Raw genomic sequence first — 16,902 nt, 5'->3', positions numbered from 1 at the left:
TTCAAAGGACTGATATGTTGGTTCTTAATTATCTTTGCCCCAAAGAAGTTCTGTTCACTAGACATAGGTTCACATTAAGGAAAATTCAGACGAATGCTTAGCTTAAATACTTTCCTTCTGCAAACAGTGTTGGCTCCAGGGACACATTACAAACAGCTGGGATTGGGAAATTTCTTTCCCTTAGAACAAAAATATTCTTGTATCAAAGGTAAGCCATGGTAAGAAAACATCATACTGGTTTTTCAAATGTGCTTCATCACTTAGTTATACAGATGTGGGATACCACTCACAGCAACTAAACCACTTTGTAAACTGGGGTGGGGGCGGTACTCAATGAATGCCCGACATGGAGAATTCTCTCCTCAGACATTTTGTCTCTTCGGCAATCAACAGTGGCAGCATTTGCTAGACCTCTCACAGTCTGCTTAGGCTGCATTCTGTCTTCCACATAGACTGAGTTATCAACATTATGAAGCTGTACCATCATCATCATTTCACAGATACAAAAAAAAAGAGCTTCAGGAAAGCTAAAACTTTGCTTTCTGTTGCAAAACTATTCTAAGGCAGCCTGAGATTTTGGAAGGCGGGTTTCTGATTTCAAAGCTCTATGCATTTAAATTGCCCACCAAGAAAATTTACTAGGATATAAAGTATTTGGAAAGTTAATTCTGCTCCCTTGGGCCAAGGATATTCAAGTCAGTGAACAGAAGAACACAGTTAAGAATTTCTCCAGAAGGAGAAGTATATCTTCCAAGGACCTCGTTCTATTAAAATTTGGTCAGACATCTTTCACCTAACTTCAGTTAACAACACACAAATGAAAGTCTTATTAGGTTGGGAATTAAGTTTGAAATATGAAAATTTCATTTCTATCAATAATTCAGTTTTGCAATAGCCCAAGTTTGCTGAAAACTGATATTTTAAGAAAGTTTAAAGAGCAAGAAAAAGCCACAGATAAATAAACTGTCCACTAAAGTGGAGATGGGCAGACTTAAACTGCTTTCTTACACAGAAACACACAAGTGAACGGGACGTTTTTCAAATGACTTTCTAAGTCCAGATGCACCAAGTACATCAGCGGCTGTTTTCTGCATTCACAAGCAGGCTGGGCTGTAAACGGGAAGTTGTGCCTGCCCTACTGACCACTAAGAGTTGTCCCAGACAGCAGGCCCTGTGAACTGAACGCCCATCATCTGGAATGTTTCATAGCAAGAGGCTCAGAAGCCTACATCATTACTTAACCTGGCGGCACAACAGTGATTTAAAAATGTAGCCACGTGATTTAATAAAATCCCAACTGAGTATTAAACTAAATTGTGGTTCAATCAAATTACTACTGCTAAATCTCATGCACTCTCCTTCCTTCTCTCACTCTCTTCTTTTTCTCCTTCTCCCCTCTCCTCCTTCTTTTCCTCCTGCTCCTCTTTTTCTGCCATCAATGTACATGTACCATAGAAGTACTCAATGGTGCTGTTAAAAATAAAGCTAATGCATCTGCCCCAATATTAAGATTTTCGTAAATTACTGCATTCATTTGTAATGCACTAGATTTTTGTTTGCTTATTTGATTGTTTTGGTTGGTTTTACACTCTCCAAAACTATGGCTTTCATACTTTAATTTTTACTAATTCACAGCAGGAAATACCTTTAGAGTCCACCCATTATACCCAGTGTACACAGAGACACAAAAGTACCACAGAAATTCAGAGAAGATTTCTCTTTCTGTGCACCACACGCCCATTTCTTTTATTCCATTTAAATGTAGATTGCAGCTCACTAGTTTGACTTCATGACCATCTAATGGATCACATCATTTCAACAGCAAAGAAGCTGAAAAGCACCCCGCCTCAGCTGCTTACATTTCAGGGATGTTCATAGGGTAAGTACAAAGGGAGAATAAGATTAAAGTGAGAAAAGGATTCTGGGGCAGCTGTTCAACTCCAAAGGACGTTTGAAGACGGTTCATGTGGGAGACCTACTGACTTCTATATCTCAACTGCAAACGGGGAAGAGCTCCTTGGGTTGGTGCCAAGGAAGGAGCCATGGTATCTGAGTTAGCCCTTGACCAGTCAAAGAACACTATATTATGTTCATTTGACAAAAGGGAAAATTGTGGTAAAGTAGATACAGTGTCTTATTTGCTCCTTCAGTGCCCAGCAGAATCATCATCTAGCCTGAATCCTCACTGTGGCTCCCTGCTGATTGTGTCAAAGCAGTGAACATCATCAACTCGTATGCACACACTACGGCACTGTGGGCATTATTGACTTGATAACTAATTTAGCATGGCTCAAGCTTGAGGATGGGCTGGACCCAGACATGAAGGGAAGATGGGAAGAGTAAAAACTCTGGTATAGGGGCTTTCAAAAGTTTTCCCCCTCAGAGTTTTAACTTAGGGCTGGGACTGTAGCTTGATTGGCAGAGTGCTTGCATGAAGCTCTGGATTTTATCCCCAGCACCAAATGAACTGGGCATGATGAAACAAATGTAATCCAAATGACTGGGAAGGTGGAGGCAGGAGTTTCTCATCTATGCAGCAGGTTCCAAGCCAGCGCTGACCAATTTTATAAGCTTTCATCTGATGGTTTATTTCACTGAAGATTTATGGGGATGAAGCTCAGTGGTAGAGCACTTGCCTAGTGTGTGTGAGGCCCTGGCTTCAAGGCCCAATGGTAGGAAAGAAAATAGAGGAACAATAATCCTATTATACAATTCACAACTTTGCCTGAACTAGCTTTTTCCTTAGTGGTTGCAAAATGATGATTTTGTTTTTAACTCTTCCCTCTATTCTTAGAACCTAAAAAAAAAATTGTAAAGAATTTTCTCTTTACCTGAGATGCTTGTATGCATGGAAACGGTGTTGCTGAAGGAAAAGGAGATAAATACTTTCATTTTTCTCTATAATTGCCAATTTTCAGATTAATAATTGTACGGACAATGAGGGATTTTCTTTCCTTCATTCCTTCCTCCCTTCCTCCATTCCTACCTACCTGCTGCCTTCCCTTTCTTTCTTTCTTTCTTTCTTTCTTTCTTTCTTTCTTTCTTTCTTTCTTTCTTTCTTTTTCTTTCTTTCTTTCTTTCTCTCTCTCTCTCTCTCTCTCTCTCTCTCTCTCTCTCCCTCCCTCCCTCCCTCCCTCCCTCCCTCCCTCCCTTCCCCTCCCTCCCTCCCTCCCTCCCTCCCTCCCTCCCTCCCTCCCTCTCTCTCTCTCTCTCTCTCTCTCTCTCTCTCTCTTTCTTGCTTGTTTGCTTGCTTGCTTGCTTGATTTTTTGTGATTTTTTTGAGATAGGGTCTCACTGTGTAGCCCTGGCTATCCTGGATCTCACTCTGTAGACCAGGCTGGCCCAAAACTCACAGAGATTCATCTGGCTCTACCTCCTGAGTGCTGAGATAAAGTCATGTGTCTCCATGTCCCATGGGTTTTATTTTCTTAAATTTATGGTTTTTATACATTTGGTTGTGTTTAGACAATACCAATTAGTCCTGTTAGTCTTGTTGATGTGTCTTCAACCATATTTCTTATGTCTGTGGTGCTTTCAGAGGATCCACTGGCCTGACACTTCTTTGGTCACTGCAACACAAGGTGACCCTTGTTCAGGGAACTGAAAGTGCTAGGGAAGGTAACTGTCGGGGAACACGGCCAGATAGGAGGTTTGGGTAAAACAGTATTTACCATTAAGAAGAGGAGGGAAGATTCAAAAACTGACCAGAGGCTAAGCCTGGTGAGCTCTGGGATGGAGGAACAGGGCCTTAGAGATAAATGTAGAGGTAGATGGGATGCTGGAACATCTGCCTGAGAGTTCAAGGGTGAGGCACCTTGAGGATGATACAGTTGCAGATGAGGAGGTCCCAGTTTGAAGAGTGTTGGAAGTATTTCTTTTTTTCCTTTAAGAAAATTTATTTGTTCCTTTACAGCAGAAATATGGAAGTGGAATAAATCTGTGCAAAGCGTATGTCTGCAAAGTGTATCTCGTATCACGTTCTTTCCAATGCAGGCTTGTTATTACAATTTTTCTCCCAGGTTTTTCAAATGCAGCACAAATACTTCATAGCTGCTTCCTCTCTCAGATGGGCTTTCCTTTCTAGGTTCAAGCTTGTTAAAGACTCATGTCTTTTTGCAGCCTTCTTGCCCTCAAAGACCATATAGATGCATCCTGCCACTGTCAGGACAATCTTTAAATAGGTGACCTTCACCCGGATCTTGTTCTTTGCAGCATCAAGCATTGCAAATGAGACTGTCTCTGGGATGTCTTCCTCTTTCTTGAAGTGCCCTGACCACAACAGTGTCTTCCTCTCAAAGTCCGTGGGTTTGTGCAGTGGCACTCTGTGTCTGTAGGATTGGGTTGGGGCTTTGGGACTTTCCTGGGGCTTGGTGCAAAATCCGTTGATCCTCTTCAAGTCAGTGTTCCTGGCAGACTTTAGAGTGGAGGAGGCATTTCTTTCATATAACCTAAAGCAATGTCCAGCCACCAGGCACAGACTGCGGAGGATCCCCATGGCTGCCTGCTCCTCTGATGCACAGCACCCCTCGGCGTCCCGGCGCTAATGCGCCGGAAGTATTTCTTTTGACAGTGTTGATCTGTGTTGGTGATGTGGTGACGGCAGAAGTCAGGAAGAAGAAAGGCCTAAGCAAGATGGGAATGTGTGGAAGGGACCCAAAAATGACAGACAGCCAGGCAAAGGTTGTCAGAAGCAAAGGAACTATAGTAATGCACATATTAGGGATGGGGTGGGGCAGGCAGTTTGCTGCTGGATTATCCAGTGAACCCTAAAACAATTAGGAAATGCTATCCACTTCACCCTAGTTTAGTTCCCTGACTTCTTAATCCCTTTTCTCTCTTGTTTTGGACCTGGGAGGTGATTCTGGAAATGCATTGGAGAGTGAGTTGGAGGTTGCTGCAGGGTGTGTGAGGGCATGGGAGATGGCATGGGGGTCTAAGTTTGGATCTTCAGGGCCTAGACAAAAACTGGGTATGAGAGCATGTATCTGTAACAGCTGGAGACCTGCCTCAAAGAATGAGGTAGAGAAGGGTGCGGGAAGAAGATACCCCAGGTGGAGGTCTGTCCTCCACACGCGTGCATATATGCATACACACATACACATACACCCCACATACATATTCACACAGACAAGGAGTTGGCAACCAAACTCTTAACTCTAACTGTGCACTTCTGGATACCCCTGAGGACCATGTCTCAGAGCTCGCCCGCACCATCCCAGACTGACCAAGGGATTCATCCAATCGACTGAGGCTACTTCCAGGGACTGCCTTGCTTAAGAAATTGTTGCCTCCCTTTTGTCTGAGGGTCTCAATGCACAGGTGTGAATTCCAGGGACTGAGAGAGAGGATGCAATGTGCTGTTTGGAGCTAGGTTAACATAGATACTAATTCCTAATTCTGTTTCCAGGTTCACCAGACTTCCTCATTTCCTTGGAGATCAAGAAAAGGAAAAAGATGTGTTCATCATAGGGAATCGCCATTGCTTTAGAGCCTGCCTGGAGGTAGAAGCAGCCCAGGGAAACAGGGTGTGAGGACATTTATTTACAATGGAAAAGAGCTGCAGTGCACACAGTGGAAAGGCTGGAGGGGAAGTCAGCAAAAGCAAGATAAGGGGCTGGAGAAAGGGAGGATCCCTCTATCAGGTGACATCATAAGAGGGTTCACGACCCCAGAAGCTTTGGCCATTGAGTCAGACAGGAAGAGGACTGAGGATGACTGCAAAAAGACCAGCAGGGTATTTGCATAGATAAACCCTGTGGAACACTTGAACTGTAGAGTCAGGCTTGATTTAGCTCTGAGACTTGTTGCCACTGGGATCTTAGATATCTTATCAAAACCACTAAGGCCCAGTTTCCACATCTCTACAGTGAGTGGGAATAAGTACTCACTCCATTAGATTATTTTGATAATATGATGTTCAACTACTTAGCTCATTTCTGGCCAATAGTAAGTACTCATAATTGTTAATATTTATTATAACTATCTTTATGCTTTTGAATGAACCTCTTGGCATGAAGGATCTTTGTACCAACTGACTGAAGGTCCTCGGGAAAGGGTAGGATCCATGTATTCTTATATATGTCTGGCAAATACAAATAATAATAAAAATAATTCTCTCACAAAAATGACGACACATATCAGTTAAGAAATGCCAGATGGGTGGTGTGCACTGGCAATCCCAGCACTGGGGGAGGGAGCAGAACAAACAGCATCATCACAAGCTTGAGAGTAGCTTCTGCTACACAGCAAGATCCCACTTTAAAACTCTGTGAGTAAATAAAGCATTCATTTTCCCTAGAATGAAAGCAAGAAAGCAAATATTTTCTCTTCTGTCATTATAACTATACTTTGTTTTTGTCAGCAAGATTGGGGCAGTAGGGCAAGGTAAGTGGAGGCACAGAGGACATGAAGTGAGGAGGCACATGGCCTGGCATGTGACCCCGTGAGCCTGCCTCTCCTCAGCCTCATCCCAGCTCTGTGGGTGACTCACTCCTCCTTGAGATTATCAATGGAGTCCAGAACAGAGCCACTGTCCACACAGACCCCAGGTACTCCAACCATTACAACCTGTGGGAGTGCTAAAGCAAAGCCTCTTGGGACATGGGTGCTCCATGATGAATTGATAGGAACAAACTTTATTTTTCTCTGGCCTATCACCAGGATTTCATATAGATACATATATAACAAATGTTCTTTATGAATGTATATATCTATATATATACATACGATATATATATTAGTTCTTATATGCTACATCTTTTAAGTACTCTAATTTATAATTTACACACCATAGCAGAAGATGCAAGAACAAATCAAAAAGCTAGGAAAATTATCCAGTCACTGTAATTCTTTGGACTCACACTCAGATAATACTTTCGGGTGCTAACACTTTTACTTACACAGATTAATGGCTCTGTCAGAGAAAATCTAAGTGGAGCCACGAGTCACACATTTTTACAATTATTTTCACCTGCCAACATGTATAGCTTAGCAAGTCCTTGTTGACTACAACATAAACATCAAAAAGCTATTGCAACCTCATTCCTTATACCTTGCAGCCTTTATTTAGATTTAAAAAGTACTTTTAGTAGTCTGTACTGGGAATTGTACATGTACTTTCTCACATGCAACCTCACTCAATCCTTACAAATCTCCTATGAGATATTTTTATTATTAAGCTGCTTCTATTCAGTCAAGGTATGTTCTGTTCTGATGCTGTTGGCTTATAGTGTTGTCTACTGCAGTAACAGTTTCTGCATGTACCCACATTGACTGTGTGTCACAACAAGAAGACAGAACTCATTCCACCATGGGCTGTACATCTGCTATTTTTCCCTGCTCAGCATCCACACATCCCTATTTCCAGAGGAGAGCCCACTCCTGTGTGTGGCTGTCAATCAAGGTGGCTTCCTGTGCTGAGAACAAAGTGAGCACTTTCCCCTGGAGGTGCCCTGAGGCAGCAACTCCTACCAGGAGCGCTGGAACTGCCCTGGGTCCTCACATTCTCTACATTTGATTATTCGGCTGCTTGGGATTATACAACCCTCCCCCACCATGTCTTTATAATAAATTATTTCCCTCATCTGCCAAAGTCTGTGCCTATTACTTGCAACCAACTAAAAGACAGATGCACACCATCATTGTACTCACATTGCAACTTGTGTTTGTGGCTTCCCAGGCCAGCCAGTCCATTTTCTCCTGTGGCATATCAGGCTCATTCTCCCATTCTCATTATAAACAGCTCCACAATGCTTATTATTTTTGCACATATCACTTTTTCCATATTTTGGATTCTTTCCTCTGAAAGATTCCCAGAAGTGAAGTTACTGAGGCAAAGGGCACAGATATTATTATAGCTCTTGAAAGATATTGCCAAGATGCTTTCTAGACAGACTCTGCCAACCTTTAATAAATTTAAGGAACCTTTAAAAAAAAACCAAACATCTGGTAAACATTGACCATTCATGTAGTTGTGACATTCTGCTGCTACTAACATTTCCTGCCTACGTGAAAAAAATGGGGCATATGGCTCACACCTTCCACAGGCAACGGAACTTCCTTCTCAGGCATCTGAACTGCCTCCCCAAATGGTGACCATGTATGGTGCTTTATGTATTAACTTTATAGGAAATTCACATAAATTACCAATACACAAGTTGATCAAAATGTCATATCATATCATATCAGAATAACATTGATGTACTCTCTTTTACTAGCCCTTCTAGAATTACAGTCATCTCCACCATAGAGGAAGTTCCTATGGGCTGGACCACAGAGTAAGCAGGTAGGAACCATGTTTCAGTGAGGTGTGATGAAGGACATTACCAACAAATAAGAGCTGCCGAGACAGTCCTTCTAACAGCACCTAAAACTTAGTAAAGGCTGAGGTGGACTTAGGAAGTGAGAGGTGGCTCTACCTGAAAGATCTCAGGGATCATCAAAGAGGAAAAAGAAGCATCCAGCTGCTCTATGCTGTGTGTGTTCTCACACACTAGAGAAGCAGCCAGAGACTCCACGCTGTGTGTGCTCTTACACACTAGAGAAGCAGTCAGCTGCTCTATGCTGTGTGTGTTCTTACACACTTGAGAAGCATCCAGAGGCTCTATGCTGTGTGTGCTCTCACACACATCCAGAGGCTCTATGCTGTGTGTGCTCTCACACACATCCAGCGGCTCTATGCTGTGTGTGCTCTCACACACATCAAGCGGCTCCATGCTGTGTGTGCTCTTACACACTAGAGAAGCAATCAGCTGCTCTATGCTGTGTGTGCTCTCACACACTAGAGAAGCATCCAGCGGCTCTATGCTGTGTGTGCTCTCACACACATCCAGCGGCTCCATGCTGTGTGTGCTCTCACACACTAGAGAAGCAGCCAGCTGCTCTGTGCTGTGTGTGCTCTCACACACATCCAGCGGCTCTATGCTGTGTGTGCTCTTACACACTAGAGAAGCAGCCAGCTGCTCTGTGCTGTGTGTGTTCTTACACACTACAGAAGCATCCAGCGGCTCTATGCTGTGTGTGCTCTTACACACTAGAGAAGCAGCCAGCTGCTCTGTGCTTTGTGTGTTCTTACACACTACAGAAGCATCCAGCTGCTCTATGCTGTGTGTGCTCTCACACACATCCAGCGGCTCCATGCTGTGTGTGCTCTCACACACTAGAGAAGCAGCCAGCTGCTCTGTGCTGTGTGTGTTCTTACACACTACAGAAGCATCCAGCTGCTCTGTGCTGTGTGTGCTCTCACACACTCTGTTGTTTTGGCTTCTGCTTAAGAAGCTACTGACTCAACTACTTTTTGCAAATTTCAAAGTACTGAAAGTTACAATTCGCTGGGCTGAGAATAACAACCAAAATATCATTATTAAGTCAAGAAATCCTCATTTGCAGAGAGGAAACTAGGGTTTTACCATTTGTAACAACTTCATGATGCAAAAACAGAGGTCAGCAACCAAAAGAAACCACTTTCCAATTTTAGTATAATTTCCAAATTTTAGTATAATATTCTTAAATTAAAACCATTGCATTTACAAATAACATGGAGACAATAAAAACATTAGAAATTGTCCAAATTTAGAGGGAAGGAAGGCTGCACATGGAAAGTGCAGAGGGTTTGGAGGGCGCTGCAAAGACTCACAATGCCACAATGGAGGGCAGAGTTGTCATATACCTATCAAAGCCCACAGACTGTACAAAACCAAGATCAGCCCGAGATTTACAGTGGTGAGGATGTGTCAATCCATGTTCAGTGGCCACAGCACATGGTCCAGTTGGTGGAGGGTGCTGATGATGCTGGAGTCCATGCATGTGTGGGTGTAAGAGTGGTGGCACTCTCTGTTACTATGACCCTATGCTGTCTCATCCCCCAAAGTCCATTCAACTTCTAATGATAATGACAAACAGGCTTATTCTGTATAAAAAATACTTGAAACTCTATTAAATGGAAGAACTCTGGGGAAAAATCCCCACCAATGGATGGTCTGCTTCTCAAGGGCCCTAGATAATCTGTAAGTTGCTACCCAGTCATCTAGTCCACGAAAGATACACATTTGCCCTCTGTTAGAAGTTTCCACAACTTTCATGATTAACTCTTCTGAATGTTAACAGAACTTGGAAACTCAGTCCCTGAAAACTAAGGGAGCTAAAAACATCTGTCTGTGCAAAATCTGTCCCTCATAGGTCAAACTGGGTGAAAATAAATAGCCAACCTGGCAACCAAACGGAACGGCCAAGCAACAAACACTGGAAAGTGAGTCCAGAGAGTGAATGAGTTGCTCCGACGAAGTGAACTTCAGGAGGAATGGAGACCTTGTCCCAGCGTTTCAGAACATTCAACATGCCTCTCTGTATGCGTATTCACATTCTACAAGTTTGTCCCTTCAAACACACTGTGAAGAAAAGGGAGCCCTGTACGTGAAGCTTCACACTGAATCCACACTTCCAGGCCCACAGTGTTGAAGGGGAAGAGTTAATAAGTTATCTGTTTGGGGCTAAAAGTGGAAATTGTGAATTTCTCTCCCTTTCCAAGAGTTCCTTGGAATGGATGAGAACGCTTCAAAAGACTTGGCTCCAAAGGAACTTCTAGGCAATGTCTACAGAGCACAGAATACAATGAAGACATGGCCTGAGAAGTTGTAGGCATTGCCTACAGGGCACAGAACACAATAGAGACCCCATCTGAACATGAAGGGCTGAGTGAACTACCTCTAACAGGGAAGCTTTATTATCTGAAAGGGTAACATAGTTCACAAAGCTCCAGAATTTTCTTTTATGTAAATCTAGATATTAAGCTTTCATATGACTCCTACAAAAATTCTTTGCTTTCAGTGATGGTCGAACATCCCATCTAGAGCAGTCTAGATCAAGCTGCAATTCAAATGTCCAACTATCCTGGACCAGCAGAAGTCCAGGAAAGCCAGTCTGGAGACTTTATTTAAAAGAAACCTCTCCAATCAACAACTTAACTTTTTTCACACTAAGGTAGTTGGTACTGTGAACTTGTGCTTTTCTTGGGGCTGTGTGGAGATCAGGAAGCAACTGTGGGTGGAGTAAGTTATCTGAGAGCGTGCCATTCTTTACAAGAGTTCTTTATATGTAAAGCACACACATTTTTGCTTTTTAGTGGGTGTGAGCATGTGGAATTGACTTGGTTCTCCTCCAAAACTAAAAGACAAAATCCATAGACTACCAAAATGCTGGATCTGTTGATAACTCCTGAGCCTAAGTAAACACCCACCCTCTGTGGTCCCATGATGAGAGCCACCCTGCCCCTCATAGGAGGCTACATAGGATACTGTTCTGTGCACTCCTGCTCACTCATGGCGCTGTAATAAGTCACAGAAGCTTGGCATCTCGCCCAACAAAACACAAACTCCCCTGAAGTCCTGAGCTTTCCCATGGCAACATCACAGTCACCAATACAGCAAACAATTGCTCTGATCCCCACTCCCGCTCCCCCTTCCCAGCGGCAAAGGCCATGGCTGCAGCCAGCCTGGAGAACAGTGCTAATTACCATATATGAAAGGAGATAGTCCTGGCGATCTCCTTGCTCTCAGCACTGAACTTAAAGTAAGATCAAAGCAGGAGAAGCTCGGAGAGTTTTGCTTATACTTTCACTTTGAAAGAAGAGTGAGGGCTGTATGTAAAGTATATTCCTTGAGGATTAATGGGCCTTGCTGCCCTGATTACCAAGTGGCCCTGGCTCAACCACAACCTTCATACAAAACTCCCATTCACATGCAGCCCAGGGGCTCTGCACCGCCTGAGGGGGAGCATGCCATCTTAAAGCTGCAGCTCCCACACACGCCTCAGTCTGCAAAGCTGGAACTGCTTTCAGCCAGCTGTGTTCTCCAACAAGAACGGCAGGTCTGCTCCGGGGCAAGGTGCCTCAGCTGTGGGCTGGGTGGCCGCGCCTGAAAGTGGAGCCTCTTCCTTTATACCCCTTTTTCAGATTTGATTGGCATCCATGAGGTGACAGATTTTTCTCATATAAAGTGTCTGGGCTCCCTCAAACCCCCCACAATGATAATCTCTCACAAAGCAATCTGATTTCTGTCCATTCGTGGACCATGATACTACCAGGCCCAAAGGAACAAATGGGCTGTAACTCATAGATAGGTATGGGTGGGAGTTTTCCACATTCCTTGTGATTTTAAGTATTGATTGTTCCTCTCTGGAATTGTGGCAAAACTCTACACACCATCAGGGAAGATGGCTCCTTTGCAATTCTAGGCTCAGAATTTACACAGCACTGTAGAAAAATGTAGCATTGACTAACATCAGAACTGGACTCAACTTCTTTGAGTACATGTTATTTGAGGACAGTTAATGGATATAATAAAGAGTATGGAATACTAATGAAAAATATGGAAGTAATTATACCAAGATATTTCAGTGATATCTTAAACCAGGAGGAGACAAGAATCCAGTGGCTTACCAAACAATGACAGAATTCTGAAATGTAATTAAATCCTTTTAAACATATATATGAGCAGTTGGTGTGTCATTCGAGACTCTAGGTGTCTAAATGTCAACCAGATCTGTTCTAGCGACAATTTATTTATTTATTTTTTTTGGTTTTTCGAGACAGGGTTTCTCTGCGTAGCTTTGCGCCTTTCCTGGAGCTCACTTGGTAGCCCAGGCTGGCCTCGAACTCACAGAGATCCGCCTGGCTCTGCCTCCCGAGTGCTGGGATTAAAGGCGTGCGCCACCAACGCCTGGCTTCTAGTGACAATTTAAATGAATGTGTGCCATATCTTTGCAAGGCTCCAGGGACTTGGACCTGACTAGGGGTCACAAGGGAATGAAGCAAAGACAAATGCATAGATACACAGAAACAGAAGTAGCCAGGGTTGGGTGGACTGGACTTTTTGATACAGAAACCACAGCCCCTCCCTGGCCCCCCAAAAAAGTTTAGTGTGTTTATTTTAGACAGTTGAACAGGGAGTCAAGGTTATTGCACACTGCTGAACAAGGAGGCAGGGTCATTACATACAGACAGACAAGAAAGCAGGGTCATTACATACAGATAAACAAGGAGGCGGGGTTATTACATACAGACGCTGAACGAGGAGGCAGGGTTATACAGCTGAACGAGGAGGCAGGACTAGCTAATCTCCGTAGGTACAGTCCTATAAGGGAACAGTCTTCAGGCCAGAAAGAGGGTGGGGGAGAAAGCTATGGTGGATATTTTCTGTACACACTGTCAACATCTGCACATGGACCAGAAGAAGGCATTGATATTTCTCTGAGCCTCACCTGGGGAAAGGTTTGCTATTTTCCCATGTATCTGAGGCCAGAGTCCTTGACAGGGCATGAACATGCCTACAGCACAGATTCACTCAGGCTTCCTCTGCTCCTTACAATTATGGTATTATTCTATGTTCTGATATCAACTCCTCAACTTCATACCAGATTATATTGTATTCCCTATTACCCAATCATTTCCCTAAACAATCATTATAATTGTGATAAACAATGGCTATAATTATATCATGACTTTAACAATGAGAAACTTAGCTTTGGACATAAAATATTAAACTGAAAACAAACAACAGTTTGGGTTAGAAGTGCTTGATGGTCTCAGAAGACACTTTCCAAAACCATTTCTGAGAGAAATGCCTATTCCTTCAACTCAGTGAAAATCTAAAGAAAGTCGTCTCTGTAGAGGGGAGGCTTGGTATGATGTTATTTTGGCTTATTTTTAAAGCATGTTTGCTTGTGTTTGCTCCACTGTAGTGGTTTGAAAGAAAATGGCCCCCAAGTGAGTGGCACTTTTAGGAGATGTAGCCTTATTGGAACAGGTGTGACCTTGTTGGAGGAAGTGTGTGACTGTGAGGTGGGCTTTGAGGTCTCCTATGCTCAAGTTACACCTAGTGAAACGGTTCATTTCCTGTTGCTTGTAAACCAAGATGTAGAACACTGAGCTCCTTCTCCAGCACCATGTCTGCCTGCATGCTGCCATGTCCCACCATGATGACAATGGACTAAATCTCAGAAACCGTAAGCCACCCTAATTAAATGTTTTCCTTTGTAAGAGTTGCCGTGGTGGTCATGGTGTCTCTTCACAGCAATAGAAACCCTAAGACATCCACCTTCTTAATAGAATCTGAAATCTTCAAAGTCAGAGACCAAATATTAATGTGCTATCTTACATTCACTAGACATCGAGCAAATAATTAGTGGGTGAATGATTCTCATTTGTGCATTTCAGTGAAGTACATATATGCCATATGCTTCTGCTCTGTGTCCTTCTGTCCAACTGTAAAGATGCTGGAATAGAGGTAGGAGAGATGACTCAGAAGTTAAGAGTGCCCACTGCTCTTATAGAGGACCAGTTTGGTTCCCCGAACCCATGTCAGGCAGCTAACAACCATCTGTAGCTCTAGCTCCAGGTAATCTAGTGCCCTCCTTTGGCTTCCACAAGTACTCTGCATTCATAAAGACATTGATATACATATAATTTAAAAATTAAAAAATAATCTTCAAAATATGTGATAACATAAGCAAACAAGATTATTCACTGAATAAAGTAAAGTAAAAAAATGATTGGCTAAATTCAGCAAAACAGAATGAAAACGTGAAAAAAGAAAAGAACCAAGTGTCTTTAGTGATGTTTCCCAGCAAAGTCTTGAAAGTTCTGGACGAATATTTTTGGGGTTTTGGAGCAAGTAACTCCCACTGAATAATCCAATTATGTCTGATGTAATATTGAGATCTGGAAGGCCTCTGGGTTTTAGTACTTGAAAATGCCTTCACACTCAGAGACCGTGCTCCAAAACTGCTCCAGTTTAACCCCATAGATGTTTTCGTAGAAAATCTCCAGTAAGCACGTGCTTTTAGTTTACCATATGTTATTCTGCTCACAGTTTGATTTATTCAGTCTTACCTATAACCATGGCATTTGCAGCCTCATTTTGAGACCTTGGGACCTATCATATAAGATGACGATGGTGTAGTGATGGTGATGATGTCTGATTACTAGGTACCATCTCTACCTATTCACAGAATCTTCCAAGCGATGCTGTTGTCAGGTAGGTCTTAGTGTACCATCATTTGTTGGAAAGAGAATTTGAACCGTAGGATGAAATTCTCTTCCCCAGTTGTTCAGTTAATAGTGGAGCTTGAATTCTTAAAAAATTATCTATTTTTATTTTATGCATATAAGTGTTCTGCATGGATGGATGGATGTGCATCACATGTAGGCATGGTACCCAAGGAGGCCAGAGAGAGCATTGGATCCCTGAAACTGAAGTTAAAAACAGTTGTGAGCCACCATGTGGGTACTGGGAAACTAAACATACCTCCCTAGGCCCTCCTAACTATTATGATATTCTATCTTCCAAATGCATATAGTGCCAGACTCTCTAAGTTTCCAAAATGTTTAAGAGGACAAATATGGAGAATACTTACTGTCATGTTTAGAGCCCAGAAGCCACAAAAGTGGCCCAATTTATGCTATGATTATTGCTGAAAGGAAATTCTACTCCAAAAAATAGCACCCACTCATATTGTCTCAAAAATTAAAAGTTTTAGTAAGTAATCAGCATGTAAAAGTCAGCTACTTAGAAGAGATAAAAATATGAATACAACTTTTGAGATTAATTTTGCACAAGAAAGTGCTATGGTGACCCCATTTCGTTAACTTTATTACCTTGGGCATGATTAGAGCATGTCAAATCTCACCCAATGTGACCTGAAACTGCCAGAACACATGGAATTCCTAAACCATCATTCAAGCAGCCACAGTACCTAACATAAGTTAGAGATGTTCAGTATTGAAGGAAAAGAGAAAATGTAATCCTATTCACCAAGCACATATTCTTGGATAGTTTTTCTAATAAGCAAATTATTAAAGCAAGGAGCACATAAGGCTTTCTTTCCTTGTTCTTAGGTTGGCAATATGATTGCCCCTGTGACTTATACTATCTCTCATATGCTAGAGAAAGTGCTTGAGATGGTCAGGTATGGAGGCTCAGGATGGTAAACCTGACCCTTGGAAGACTGAGACAAAAGGATTATGAGTTCAAGGTCTTTCTGGGCAGCATAGAGAGACATTCTAAGAAGAAAACAAGAAAACCCATCAATTTAACTCTGGCTCTGCCCAAATCAATCTGAACCTAATGGCTGCACCTCTCTGAGCTTGTTCCCTTTTGCGGAAAGAAGCTGTCTCTAGAGTATGATTTCCCCACGGTGGTTAGAACAATCAAATGAGCAAACTGTAAGCTGTAATTCTTTATGAAAATTTATGAGACTAAAAAAATAGCCTTATAATATCACTTATGTAAATAGAGAGGCACACACGAACTATATAATAGCACAGTAGTAATAAACAAGCCAAAAAGCATGAGCCAATCCAATCACCAACATTTAAAGAATTCTGCTATCTCAAGGCACTAAGTTAAGTATTTTATAGGGGTCATCTCACTCAATTCTCTAATACTCCTTCATGGAACGTCCCATTTATATACAAAGACACTATAGATCAAAGACATTACACAATTTTGGCCAAGAGTTCACACTAAAAAGCAGGCGAACATTCAAATCCTGGACGTGGTGGCTTTTCATCATTCCACTCTGTCTCTCTCACTATGTACATGGTTTAAAAAATCATAGAAATCTACTCCAGCCTGCCCCAGACTCACAAGAACAAAAGAAGAAACTGAACTATAGGAAGAAACAAAAAAATCATAATTCACTGTAATTCTATTGTATGAGCCATGAGGTAATGTGATTATCTAAGGTATTAATGTAAAGTTTCCCATGCAACCTAATTGTGACTCACAGATTATCTCCAGCCTTGAACATCCATCATTCCCAAACTCCCAAGGTACAACCCGAAGCATCTCCCCGATGGAGCAGGCATCAAGGGAAGCAGGGGCTGGAGAACACTGCTAGACAACTTAA

The 16,902-nt window shown here is 42.4% G+C and overlaps 1 protein-coding gene and 1 pseudogene across 1 annotated transcript in view; both read right to left on the bottom strand.

Annotated features, from left to right (window-relative positions):
* Nucleotides 1-16,902, bottom strand: part of Maml2 (mastermind like transcriptional coactivator 2) — a 325,754-nt gene that overhangs the window by 276,675 nt on the left and 32,177 nt on the right. The gene's annotated exons all lie outside the window — the stretch shown is intronic.
* LOC102918935 (protein FAM162A pseudogene) lies at nucleotides 3,872-6,723 on the bottom strand (annotated as a pseudogene).

This window comes from Peromyscus maniculatus, chromosome 7 (assembly GCF_049852395.1).
Source record: "Peromyscus maniculatus bairdii isolate BWxNUB_F1_BW_parent chromosome 7, HU_Pman_BW_mat_3.1, whole genome shotgun sequence".
NCBI classification, from domain to species: domain Eukaryota; kingdom Metazoa; phylum Chordata; class Mammalia; order Rodentia; family Cricetidae; genus Peromyscus; species Peromyscus maniculatus.
This window is presented reverse-complemented; position numbering and strand designations above follow the sequence as displayed.